At 32.5% G+C, this 12,440-nt stretch overlaps 1 protein-coding gene across 3 annotated transcripts in view; it reads left to right on the top strand.

Moving 5' to 3' along the window:
- The first annotated feature begins 367 nt into the window (after positions 1 to 367).
- LOC148618955 (uncharacterized) overlaps positions 368 to 12,440 on the top strand; it is a 32,765-nt gene continuing 20,692 nt past the window's right edge. For 2 of the 3 annotated variants that reach the window (XM_088578379.1, XM_088578377.1), the window contains exons 1-2: positions 368 to 485; positions 6,466 to 6,490. The gene's annotated coding sequence lies outside the window, so the exon portion shown is untranslated. Of the gene's footprint in view, positions 486 to 6,465; positions 6,491 to 7,064; positions 7,139 to 12,440 lie in introns of those variants that run through there. The other variant, XM_088578378.1, reaches the window with a different exon arrangement.

Below are 12,440 nucleotides of genomic sequence, written 5' to 3'. Positions count from 1 at the left end.
TTATACTATATAAAAGCTATAGGCGGATCCAAGGGGGAGGGGGCAGCCGGCCCGCCCCCCTCTTTATGACGAAAAAAAAAATCAAATGTTAATATATAGGAAATCACTGAGCAATGACAGACCCGGACACCCTCTAAAACCAGTCAGGGCCCCTGAATCCAGATTCTCTGGAATCGCCTCTGAAAGCAATTTTTAGGGGTTTAAATACCAGTTCCAGTACCCTCCCCCTTTTTTTTGCAAAAACGGCATTCTATACTCATTTTAGCTGATTATTTCAACTGGCCCCTTTTTCAATCTGCTATAAGGGCCTGACACTCCTTAAACACGTACACTAAACCCATTTCATTGGTTGTGGAGCTAATTTGCATATCGAGTAAAGCGCATGCGCTCTTCATCTGTTGTTGAAGCCATTTTGGACCTTTGACTCCAACGAGCATTCACCAATATCTGCAATACGTAGAAAGAAACATCAATGAAATAACATGGTAAGTAAATTTTAATTGTTTGATCACAAATAAATAAACGATGTTTACATTTACACTTCCTTTTGGCAGACGTTTGTCAGCATCGTGCGGTGAACAAAGACGTCCGATATCGACGGAAGTGGATGACTGTGAAATCTATCGACGACGTCGACTATTTTTTTCTTCGATTTCTCAGAAATCCTTACAGTACTGACCTTTTTGGTGATTTCATTACTCCTTTCCGCCTTGCTGCCATCTTGTCGATGTATTGAAGTTGTCTATTTTGAGGCGACCCCTTTAAACACGTGACAATAATACGCTCTTTATTGAGGGTCTAAAGTGAACGTATATTTCATTTTGATCCAAAATTAAGTTTCGTGAAAATAACATCAAGTTCGACTATCAACGCAATTATTCATTTATTTATTTGTTTTGTTACACAATTTGCAATCGCAATCACTTCGTTTTTATATGTGTGTAAAAAGTAGTTGATTGGAATTAAAAATTCTGTTGAACAGGACTGCACTATATCAAGGATTTTTTTTATACTAGTCAACTATAATTATAAAAAATATTTGATAACATATACAGAGACGTGCCAAAAGCTTAGGTCACATGTAAATTTTCCCTATTGTTCCAATGCAAAATCACATTTTTAAAGTAAATTTTGAAAAGTATTTCTTAATGGACCAATTGAGATATTCAACTTCTGTAACTGTAAAAAAAACATTTCGCCCTCACAGCTTATTCGTTAAATATGTCTTGACCAATCAGGAACGTCATAAATAATGCCATACACAACTGAATAGGTCCATTTACTATTATGATTTTTTACAAATACATATACATGTAGTACATGTAAGAAAAATATTAAATTAAACTACAGAAACTCCATTTAATCATTGTTTTACCCTAAGCCATAGCGAGGGGTTAAATAACGACATGAGTGGCCAGCCCATATTATAACAATGATCAAATGGAGTTGATGTGAATTATTTTGATTCTTAAAAGACTAGTTTCTTCATTTTTTTTATTAGATGCAGTTTATCTGTTGCAGGAAATTTCGGTCATATGTTTATCAGAAATGGGAGTTTCTGTGATTTATTTCAATTCTTATAGGACCAGTTTCTTCATCAATTTTCTTGGAAATGAACATGTCAAAATATCTATTTTCAGTAAAAAAATCTTTCAAAAATATCAGTCAAATTATAGTTCTAATATGACATGCTTCAAAGCTATCAAGACCACAGGCACGGTAAAAATAAAGTGATAAAATATTCTTTACATGTGCGTTACGTTTTGTGTTATTTCTAATATAATTGGTCAGATATATTGTATATATTAAATGTAAATTCTATTCTCATATATGGAATGTTAATGTAATGTTCCGCACACATGAGGACAGGGCTTAGATGAATTTAACCTTGTAATTTTGGATTGAAAAAACTTTTTTTCTGATTTTTTTTCATCACAAATAGAAAATAGAATTTACATTTAAAATAAAGACTATATCTGGCCAATCATCTTAGAAATAATACAAAACATAACACACATATACAACTAATTATTTTACAAATGAATCGTGCCTGTATCAATAAGTTAAAATGGAATATAAGTACATAATCAGACCAGAAAATAAATTAATCTGCTGCAGATAAAATTTTGTAACCTCAAGTTGTTTTTTTCTGAGGATTCATGGATCTTTACAGTTTATACAACCCCAAAAATTTTTTGTCATGTTATTGCACACCCATCTTGACAATATGTATAAGGTGTACATGTGTCCATTTGGTTGATGTGAGCTATTTTTTGATTTTTTATAAAATTTTGGTTTCTATTTTAGTTACGGGACTTTATTCTTTCAAAAATGGGGGATTTTTCAGTTTTCAGAATATTACTCAAAAACCTGTGCAGGAATTTCAATGAAACTTTGGTTAATTGTTTCTTCTTATTGATAAATCCCCCCTTTCAATTTTTGAAAATCATGTGATTTTAATTTTTATAAAATTCAGATTTTTCATTCTTGATTTTATGATTTTAATATGAGACTTCATTCATGAAAGAAGGGGGATTTTTGCAGTTTTCAGACTATTTCTCAATATTGGTTTTACCTTTCTTCATGAAACTTGAGTGAATTGCTCCTTTTGATTTATGAGAGATCCATTTTAATTTTTATAAAATTCAGATTTTTCATTCATGAGTTATTGGACTTAATTCATAAAAAGGGGGAGATTTCCCATATTTGAGCAATAACCTGAAAATGCCTTTTCTTGAAACTGTACAAAAGTTATGTTAGATTTTTGATCCATGAAAAACATGGCTGCCATTACTAAAAATAGAACATAGGGGTCAGACACTAGATTTTCAATTATATCTCCAAAACCGTCAGGTTAAGCCAAATTCTGACTTGGGTAAAAGTGTTCAGCATGATGAGATCTATCGGTGGTTTAATTTTCATTTTTATCTGTTAAGCCATGTTTTGATCCCTATGATAAGTCCAATCAAACTACTAATAATTTTGACCCAAGAAGACTATGATCATCAGTCTTCTTGGGTCAAAATTATTAGTAAAACTACTTGTTAAATTTATTGCCACTGAAAAACAAAACTTAACAAGTGATTCACGGGAACCTCTTGTTTTATTTTTGGTGCAATTTTAATTTTTTTTTTGCTTCCATATGAAAATTCAACCTCAATACAAGAGCTTGAAGAAGTATGCTTACCAAATTAACCCCTTTCATATACTATTTTTTAGATAATGAGATACAAAGTGATTATAAATGTACTCTGAAGCAGACTTTTATACTTCATTGAATTTCCAAGTATTGTTCAATATTGTGTCCAGATGAGATGTTTTGTCCATAATGAACTGTTTAGTGTTTCAAAAACTAATATTATGTGGCTGCAGTCATATCATGCAGCACTCAGCAAAGCTTTTGATTTACTTTTGGTCTGATTTTGTAAACACTATTGCCAAATATTATAAAATTCAATTTTAATACAGTAGGTAAACAGTTCTGGTTTCAGGCTGCTTTCATGGATCACTTTCTACCCTATTATCTTTAAATCAATTAATGTTTTTCTAGCCCTTGTAAAGAGGAACAATTTACAAAAAAAATTCATTATAATAAGATTAAAAAAATTAAAATACACACTTCTGGAACAGGGTTATGTTGCTACAGGATTGAAGTCATCACTACAGAAGTTTTATGGTCGTCAGCATGAACTCGTGGATCGTTATGGTGCATCCATCTGCACCATGAAAACTGATTTATTCAAAGGGTCATGGTTTTCCTTTCCTCATTTGTCTACCCCGGACTTGACTTTTTATGAGCAACTTGGCTCGTGTTTCTAGAAAAACAGAGGACGCTTACCCTACCAGTGCACTTGGTCCAGGCTCCCAGTTTTTAGTGGAGTCTAAGTTGCTCATTTGCTTTTGTTACTTTGTTTCTATGATTTTAGTTACTTTATGTTCTATGTTGTGTTTATCTGTTTTCCAAGTCTGGTCTTTGACCCTGGATTACATTCTTTTCTTTTGATTACTGTTATAACCTTGGCTCTCTTGATTACTCTTCCAACAAAATTGTGTTTTCTGTCCCTTTAATTTGATATTCAAAAACATTGAGACATATTCTAATACTGTTTTCAAAATACAGGTAGAGATTTCCACGAGAAATCCAATGGATCAGAAATTGTTAAAGTTTATTTACAGGATAAGACCCCCACTGCTGCTCCCTTAAAGCCTGAAAATACTAAATGTCATTCAAAATGTGTTGAATATTTTTAAAACGGAATTGATAAGAAACCAATTGAGAAATTGAATGGAAAGTAAACATCCTACATTAACTTATGATATTACCCCTTTTTCCCTTTTTTGTATAACGGTAATGGTCAGTGACTCCATATTAAATACCAAGCTTCCTCCAGCAGCATGTAAATACATGATATAAATATTTCATGACATTTGGTTCAGTACGTCTAAAAGTTATTTCACGGAAACGAAAAACGACGAACGTTCGCAGTAAAAAGAAATAAAGGAACAGGTGGTTCATATATACGTAGCTGATTTTTTTAGGTAATCCTTGATCTTTTTCGCATTTGTAAGAACTTTTTTTCAAAAAAGAATAACCTACACCGATCGACAACCTTTTTTCGGCAACGTTATGTTTTGATAATAAGTAATATTGCCAGGACTTTTATAGTAAGTTCAGTTGTGTTAAAAAAAAACAAGAACGGAATTTAGATATTTCCATATTCAGTCAGCTAAGCACGGAAAATTGAATCACATGGACAGCATCGAGAAGTAGGCGTCAGAGGCACCCGTGGGTTTCCGAATGACGAGTTCGACGAAAGTATAATTCAAATTCAAAAAGAATTTTTAAAGAAAGGAGTAGACTTTTAAAATCATGCCTTGCATTCATTAATCATTCTTAAATGGTTATAAGGACATTAGATAATTTATTGATTAAATTCATACATGGAACAACCCCAGCAATGTAATTTTTCTGACGTGTCTGGTTGACTATGTCGCTTAACCCGGGCTTTATTCTTTAAGGGAAGACTTCTAAAACTGATCAGGAAAGGGGTTTTAGTAGTTTGGATCAAAAGGATTGATTTAAATAGGTCAAGTTGCCATGTTGGTTTATCTATTTATAGAAACAAAAGTACCGCTTGCATCAAATAAAAAATGTGAAATGAAGTAGTATCATTCCACTGGATTTATTACCTACTACAGGGGCGTAGCTGCTTATACGCAAATACGCAGTTGCGTACTTTCGGAAAAAGTAACAAAAATAAAAACACATTTTAAAGATGAAATAAAGGTTTATGCAATGACTCACTCAATGGGGGCATTGAGAGACCCCCCCAAGACCCCTCGCCGTAATTTTGCGTACAAATAAAACAGGCCTAGCTACGCCCCTGTACTATTAAGTAAACTTATTATGTCCATTCGGTTTCTCGGTTAAACGAAAAGGCTAAGTAGGGATAAGTGGACATGCAATGACACTACACACAGAATGTTGATTTTAATGTTATGTTGAACAGTATCCAGGAGTGAGTATATAACCCGAGATTCAAGAAAATTGACAACAACAAAAAAGAAGAGTTAAACTAAAAACAAATTTACAGACATTTATATCTATTTTTTCCAGCCAAGTATCTACACAACAGTCTTGTGAGATAGTCCCTTACAATGAAAAAAATATCTCGCGCATGCGTGATTTGTACAAGATATGTCTCCAGCTCTTGGCGCGTTTTGGAAATTCATATTGCTTTTCTGTCAATATTTATTCCTGATGCGTATTATATTTAAAACAAAGTTTTTGTTAGTTTTTTTCGTTCATTTGTTTGCTTCGATTTCTTTATAAGCTATATTGTATGCTCGTGACTCATAAATTATTGTCTTCTATTTTTTTCTTTTGTTGCTGACCTGGTTTAATTCTAGATCTTCCAACAAATCAGAAAATCAAGTCCATTTTTATTCCAGCAAATGCCCTCTTCTTTAAACTAAGGAGAATAACTAAAAAAAAACAGAATTTGATTTGATTTGTCCGAATATCTGTCGGAAAATGATGGAAAGATAAATTGTAATAGGAATGTTCTTCTTTTCAAAGTCGACCTATTTCATTTAAAAATATAAATATATATATATATATATATTCTACCGTGAAGTCTTAATTTATTTGATTTTATTGTGTTCTCATAAAAAATCGCAAAATTTCACTAGAGCCCCCGTATGTTACCTCGAGAAAGTGTAGCTGGAACGATTCAGAATAATCAATGGTGTGCGTTAGTCACGTGACACACACTGATATAAATATTTCTTGAAGTTCGACAACTGAAAATGAAAGGAGATCGTTTGCTGAATATTTAAACGAATTAACTGAATAATTTCCTGTACCTACATGAAAAACGAGGCGTCAAATGGCATAAACAAGGGAAACAATTCAATTTTTTGGGGTTTTAATCATGTCTTCATTCGTATTTACTTTTATTTTAGGTTTGATTAAGCGAGACTGGCTAAGGTAAGTGGAGGTTACAGGGAAGATAAAGGTTACTGCCACCGTTATTTTATTATTTTTAATTTTGCAAAAAAAACAAAAAAACAAAAAACAAAAAAAAACAAAAATCAAACAAACAACACGTTTAGTGTTAATTTATACAATCACGACCCATATGTATATATAACACTGTCATGTAACTGCGAATGTGCCCCGGTGGTTTCCCTTTTATGACTGAGCCAGACGACTTTCACATTCGCCATTTATGCCGAATCTAGTGGAAACTGGTTTACGGTTTTATACTTGACAAAGAAAGGATATTGGATTCGCAGGCTATTCAAGAGCAATAACATTATTAAGGGAATACGTCTCCGAATATTAACATGTCGAAAATGGTTCTGTAATATATGTATCATTTAAAAATTCCTAATAGTAATCTAATCAAGTTCCTGTTATGAAGAACTTTTGCGGGATGGGAGTGAATGTGAAAGTCGTCTATATTCTTGGGTCAACTGATCGCACTGGCCAATCGATGTTTTCAGCTTGTTAATAACTTTTGGGGTTGACGACCGGAATTAGCACGTTCATTTTTTGAGATGGTATCCATACTGGTGGTGGTAAATATATCGGGCAAATATCAAGCCGTTTGATCTTCAAGTGATATTATTAAAGGTACAAAATGACTACTTCGTATGTTTTATAACAAAGAGTGGAGATGTATGTTTAAATCTGAACATAGACTTGCCTAGTATTTTAGCCCCACAACACCCCAGCCCACCGACTTTAAAAAATTTCAAATTTAGGTATTTTGAGTTACGTATTTTGTCTAAAATTAACTGTAGCTATTTTGGACAAAGATGGTTTTAGAAAGCAAAACTGATTCGACCTGATTACAGTAGACATACCTACACGCTCACTTCAAAAAAATATATAAATACTGATGTTCAGTTAGGCATTTTACGTGTATTTGAGCTCATACTTTGTCTTTGTTCGATTTAAATGGTTCGTGTATGCGGAATTCTTTGGAACATTTCTTATTTGAAGGGAGATAACACTTGATTTTTTTTCTAAATGGATGTTTCAAATGATACGGTTATTGGGTAGAATTGATCAATTCCGATTTCTTTGTACATCAAATCTACCGAGTATGTACACGTTGTCAAGGATATGGCATGCGTGAAATTATAATATTTAATATTCACACAAAATTCATAATGTAATACGCAGTGGAAGGCTGAAATGCATGTGGTCAAAATGGGTTTATTTGGACGGTTGTACCCATATAACAAAATTGAACGTTATAATGGGCTCGGAATTGAAGGACTTCTTCGTTTGGGGACACAACTCTAAAAAGTGTCCTCCAAAAGTTCACATGTATGTAAGTAAATGGTGCGATTTCACGTTTTCGGAGTACAACTCAGAAGCTCTTGCGCTCGTTTTTCTTAATATTTTGGCAATTATGTTGCTATTGATTTCTACTTTTACGGTTTAGCGTTATGGGACTTTCTTCATAATTAGGTAGGTTCCCATACTGTCACAGTAACTGAAAACTCTTGCAGCAATTTTCATGAAACTTTTAGTAATTATTTATTTCGATTGATGTAAACTCCCTTTAGATTTTTTATAAGTCCCTGTGCAGGAATGATATTATTTACCACTTTAATTCTGATCGAAATCTCATCGTGTGTCAAACATATTATCTCAATTAAAATTCAATTTCGTATCAAGCTTGAATGTTTTGTTGAATGTGTTCATATCTGCCCTATCGCTATATGCCATTTATATGAATTAATGAAATTTTAATACGCGCTCGTCGGAATGCAACATATAACAAAAACTATACATTTACGATCTCTAAATGCATCCCCGTCACACTGTCAATCGAGAGAAATTGTTATGAACAGATCTATTATTGGTAGATTGTGAAAGAGTCATCAAGGGAACAAAGATTCTTGCGGAAATCAAAATAATGTATTACAGGAACAAAGACCAGATATGGAAAACAGACAAACACAACGAAGAACAAAAATAACCACAATAATACAAAGCAACAAAAGTAAATGAGCACCTCGGAAAACTGTAAGCATAGACCAGGTGCACGGGTATGGTAAGCCGAAGCGTGCTCTGCTTTCTAGAAACGCCCGCCGAGCTAAACCTAGGGAATTCCTGGTCATTTTACTAATATTCGATTATTAGTTAAATTGTAATTTATTTTTTACGGAAGATTGTTAGTCAAAATTGTGCTATATATATTTACACTAAATTTCCTCATAATAACAGACTTTTTAACTATGGAATGCCAACGGGGTCAAAATTCTTAATCCGTAAATTGTTAAATTGTAACTCAATATTCCTAAAGCATTATAAAGGTGCATATTTTCAAAGTTCGAGTCGCTCATTTACTTTTGTTACTTTGTATGTATGATTTTAGTTACTTTATGTTCTTTGTTGTGAATGTCTGTTTTCCATGTCTGGTCTTTGTCCCTGGATTACATTCTTTTGATTACCGCTATAACCTTGGTTCCCTTGATTACTCTTTCAAAAAATTCGCAAACACAGCCCCACTTAAATATACATCAAACAATTACACCACACAAATAACAGACGCTGTTTACTCAGTTGATCTTTTAAAACAACATGTCACTTTAACTTGTAACATAAATTAACTCAATAACAACCGCTACTTTACAATTGCGAACTTCTTTGCTACATTTGCGAATTTTTTAAAAATATGAACCTTTATTATGCTTTAGCCATGCCTTTGGGATGAAAGTAGGATAACAAGTAGGATATATTACGCTGTTGAATTTATTGAAATACGAAAACAAAGAATTACGAATATAGCCAATTAAATGTGAAAGGGTGATTACTGTGCGAAATTCAAAGCAGATCACACCACATATCTGAACTGTTATATAAATATTTATAAAAGTAGTACGTGGGCTAAGATAACCCCCGAATTTATCCAAAAATGCAAAAAATGAATTTTCGAATTTTCCGTAAAAGTGAGATAAATTCTACTCTACAAGTTATTGCTCGACTTTAACGTCCCAAATTTGGTATCATTCGATAGATAATTTTATTTTCTACATAAATAAACCACAAAAAAGAACTAATTTTCAAGAAGGATTTAAAAAAAAATAAGGTAAAAATATTACCCCTACCCCTGGAAAACTGATCACAGTATCAAACAAAATTCTAATTCACATCATACCAAGAGTGTAGAACTCATACTTTAAGCATTCATCAATAAGATGTATAAAACATATCTGATCAATTCAGGCGCTTAGTTTTTCCTTTTTAGGGTGACAATTACTATAAAATCTGAAAAAGGGGAAATTTCTGAATTTTCTTCTATGTCACCCGTTATTGTCTTTTTTTCAGAATTCCGTAGTTTAAACAAGCTTTTATGTTGAGGCATTTTTTTCATGGGTGGGGGGGGGGATGGCATTTCCCCACCTATCATAACATTCAAATGTTCAAATATTTATTGCTTATGCTCATTTTGAAGCGTAGATATTATATTAATTTGCTATATCTCATAAAAGATTGTTTAAACTACGGAATTCTGAAAGAAAGACAATAACGGGAGATATAGAAGAAAATTCTGAAATTCTGAAATTTCCCATTTTTCCGATTTTTATAGGGTAATATTTTTACCATTTTTTGAAAAAAAATCTTGGAAATAAGTTTTTTGTGGTTTATTTTTGTACAAAATAAAATTATCTATCGAATGATACCAAATCTGGGAAGTTTCAGTAAAGCAATAACTTAGAGTAGAAGTTATCTGACTTTCGCGGAAAATTCGAAAATTCCATTTTTTTTCATTTTTGGATAAACTCGGACTACGAAAATCGGAAATATTCATCAAAAGAACTCCGGAATAATTTAATTATGATAATACTAAACAGAAAATACCAAATAAGCCATTTATTACTGAAGCATAAATACTGCTGGGGTTTTGACATTGAAAAATATGCCCATTTAAGCGATTTTTCGGCGGGGTAGGGGTACATTATTTTCATTTTAAGTTTCATCGCAACTGTTTGGGTATGACATGAAAGCCGAGACATTTGGCTACATGAGAATACCTAAATATGTTGTGTTTGTTTATACATGCTATCCCAGGAAGACATAGGCTTTTTGACCCAGTAGGGTACAAATATAGGCTGATGCTGAAAAAGAATCCGAGAATATTCTTTTGCGACAAATTGATTCGGTAATGGGAAGTATAAAGGTATCTAAAAATCACCATGAAGTTGATGAGGGGTGGGGGTACACGGTGGACCTTCCCAGCCTATTGACTAAAAGTCTACAAAATTTTATATTTTATATCATTTGGTTCACAAATGTTAAGTTTACAATGGTCCGCAAACGTAGGATCAAAAAGTTCACAAATGTAATGCTCCCCAACCCACAACAGTTAAAACACAATTGACAATGACATAGTAAAAAAATTAAAACAAAATTTAAATAAAGGAAAATAATAAAAATAAATAAATCAAGTTCAAAGGAAAGTCAAAACTGTAATAATTTATTTTAGAAAGGAATACATAACAAGTACGTACGTATAATATAGTTCTATGTCTATTTATGACGATAAATGAAGATTTTCCCGAAAAAAAGTTCGTACTGTCAAGATTTTCAATTTATCTCTAATTCAATTTCAAATATCTATACATCAAAATGTAGAAAAAAGTATTAGCTTTAAGAATATGATGAATATTTTTGACAGACATAAAACAAATTTCAGATATTTTATGTATTGTTACCGCGCCCCCGTTAAAAACGATACAAATCACGTAACCGAATAAGTCCGTCCTGTCAAGGTTTTCCCACCTGACTGAAAATGAATATTTTTTATATCAAAATGTGCCTATTACTATAAGGTTTAAGAATAAACATTATTTGACAGACGTAACACATTTGATGAATAATGAACTTTATTCATCGGAGTGTTCCCCTTTTATCGCAATTTTCTTGTCAAAAAAAAATATTCGTCCTGTCAAGATTTTGGCATTATTGTTTTGATATTTTCCAAAAAATAAAACTTATAAACAATTTAAAGCACTTTTATTATTCTTTAGAAAATCACTTTAAATTTTTGAATTCCACTGAGTGAAACTAAAGTTATAGCCAAAAAGTATCAAAAAATGCTTGTTCTGTTTTAAGACCACATTTTGTCTTCCAATCCCGAGCACCATCTGTCGTCATAATGATCGTTAACATATATTGTAACTGAGAATAATTTGACATTTCACGAATCGACGTTTCACGTCACAAAACCTCGGAGTACGAACTACCATTTGTCAATCTTGCGTGGTTTATTACATTGTCAAATGAAGAATGATTAAGGACGATTTGTCTGCTATTTCAAAGAAGTTTGAAATGACGAGTTACAAATTAAAAATATTTGATGATTTACAAGTCTCGAAAAACGCATTACGAAGTAAGAAGTTGCAAATGAAGAATTTCAAAGTTGCATATACAGATTTCCAGTGTACAAAATGGAAAGTTACACATTTACAAGTTACAAATTGACAATTTACGAATTTCAAATAGACAATTTACTAATTTCAAATTGACAAATCAAGAAGTTACAAATCAACAATTTACGGATTAAGAATTTTGATCCCGTTGGTATTCCATATTTAACCCTTACTATGCCAAAGAGCCTATAAATAGGCTTTTCATACTCCTGTATTTTGCCAAGAGCCTATATATATGCTTAGCAACTGTTGTCTACACATTCAGCAAGTCGATTGTTCTGCAATAATGTCATTGACGTCACAGTTCTGAACGTGATGATGCGTGGGGTGCTTCACAGGGTAGACTGTACATATTAAAAAAATGACCAGTCATATTTGTTAGGATAATTTCCGTTGGATATATTTTTATTCCAACATTGGCTTTTAGGCGCTCATGTTGCAGAAATGAAACGCTCGGACAAGTTTAAATCGGCAAATATTGTTTT

Source organism: Perna viridis, chromosome 4, assembly GCF_037379345.1.
Source record: "Perna viridis isolate PV_CMFRI_1.1 ecotype Kerala chromosome 4, ASM3737934v1, whole genome shotgun sequence".
NCBI classification, from domain to species: domain Eukaryota; kingdom Metazoa; phylum Mollusca; class Bivalvia; order Mytilida; family Mytilidae; genus Perna; species Perna viridis.
This window is presented reverse-complemented; position numbering and strand designations above follow the sequence as displayed.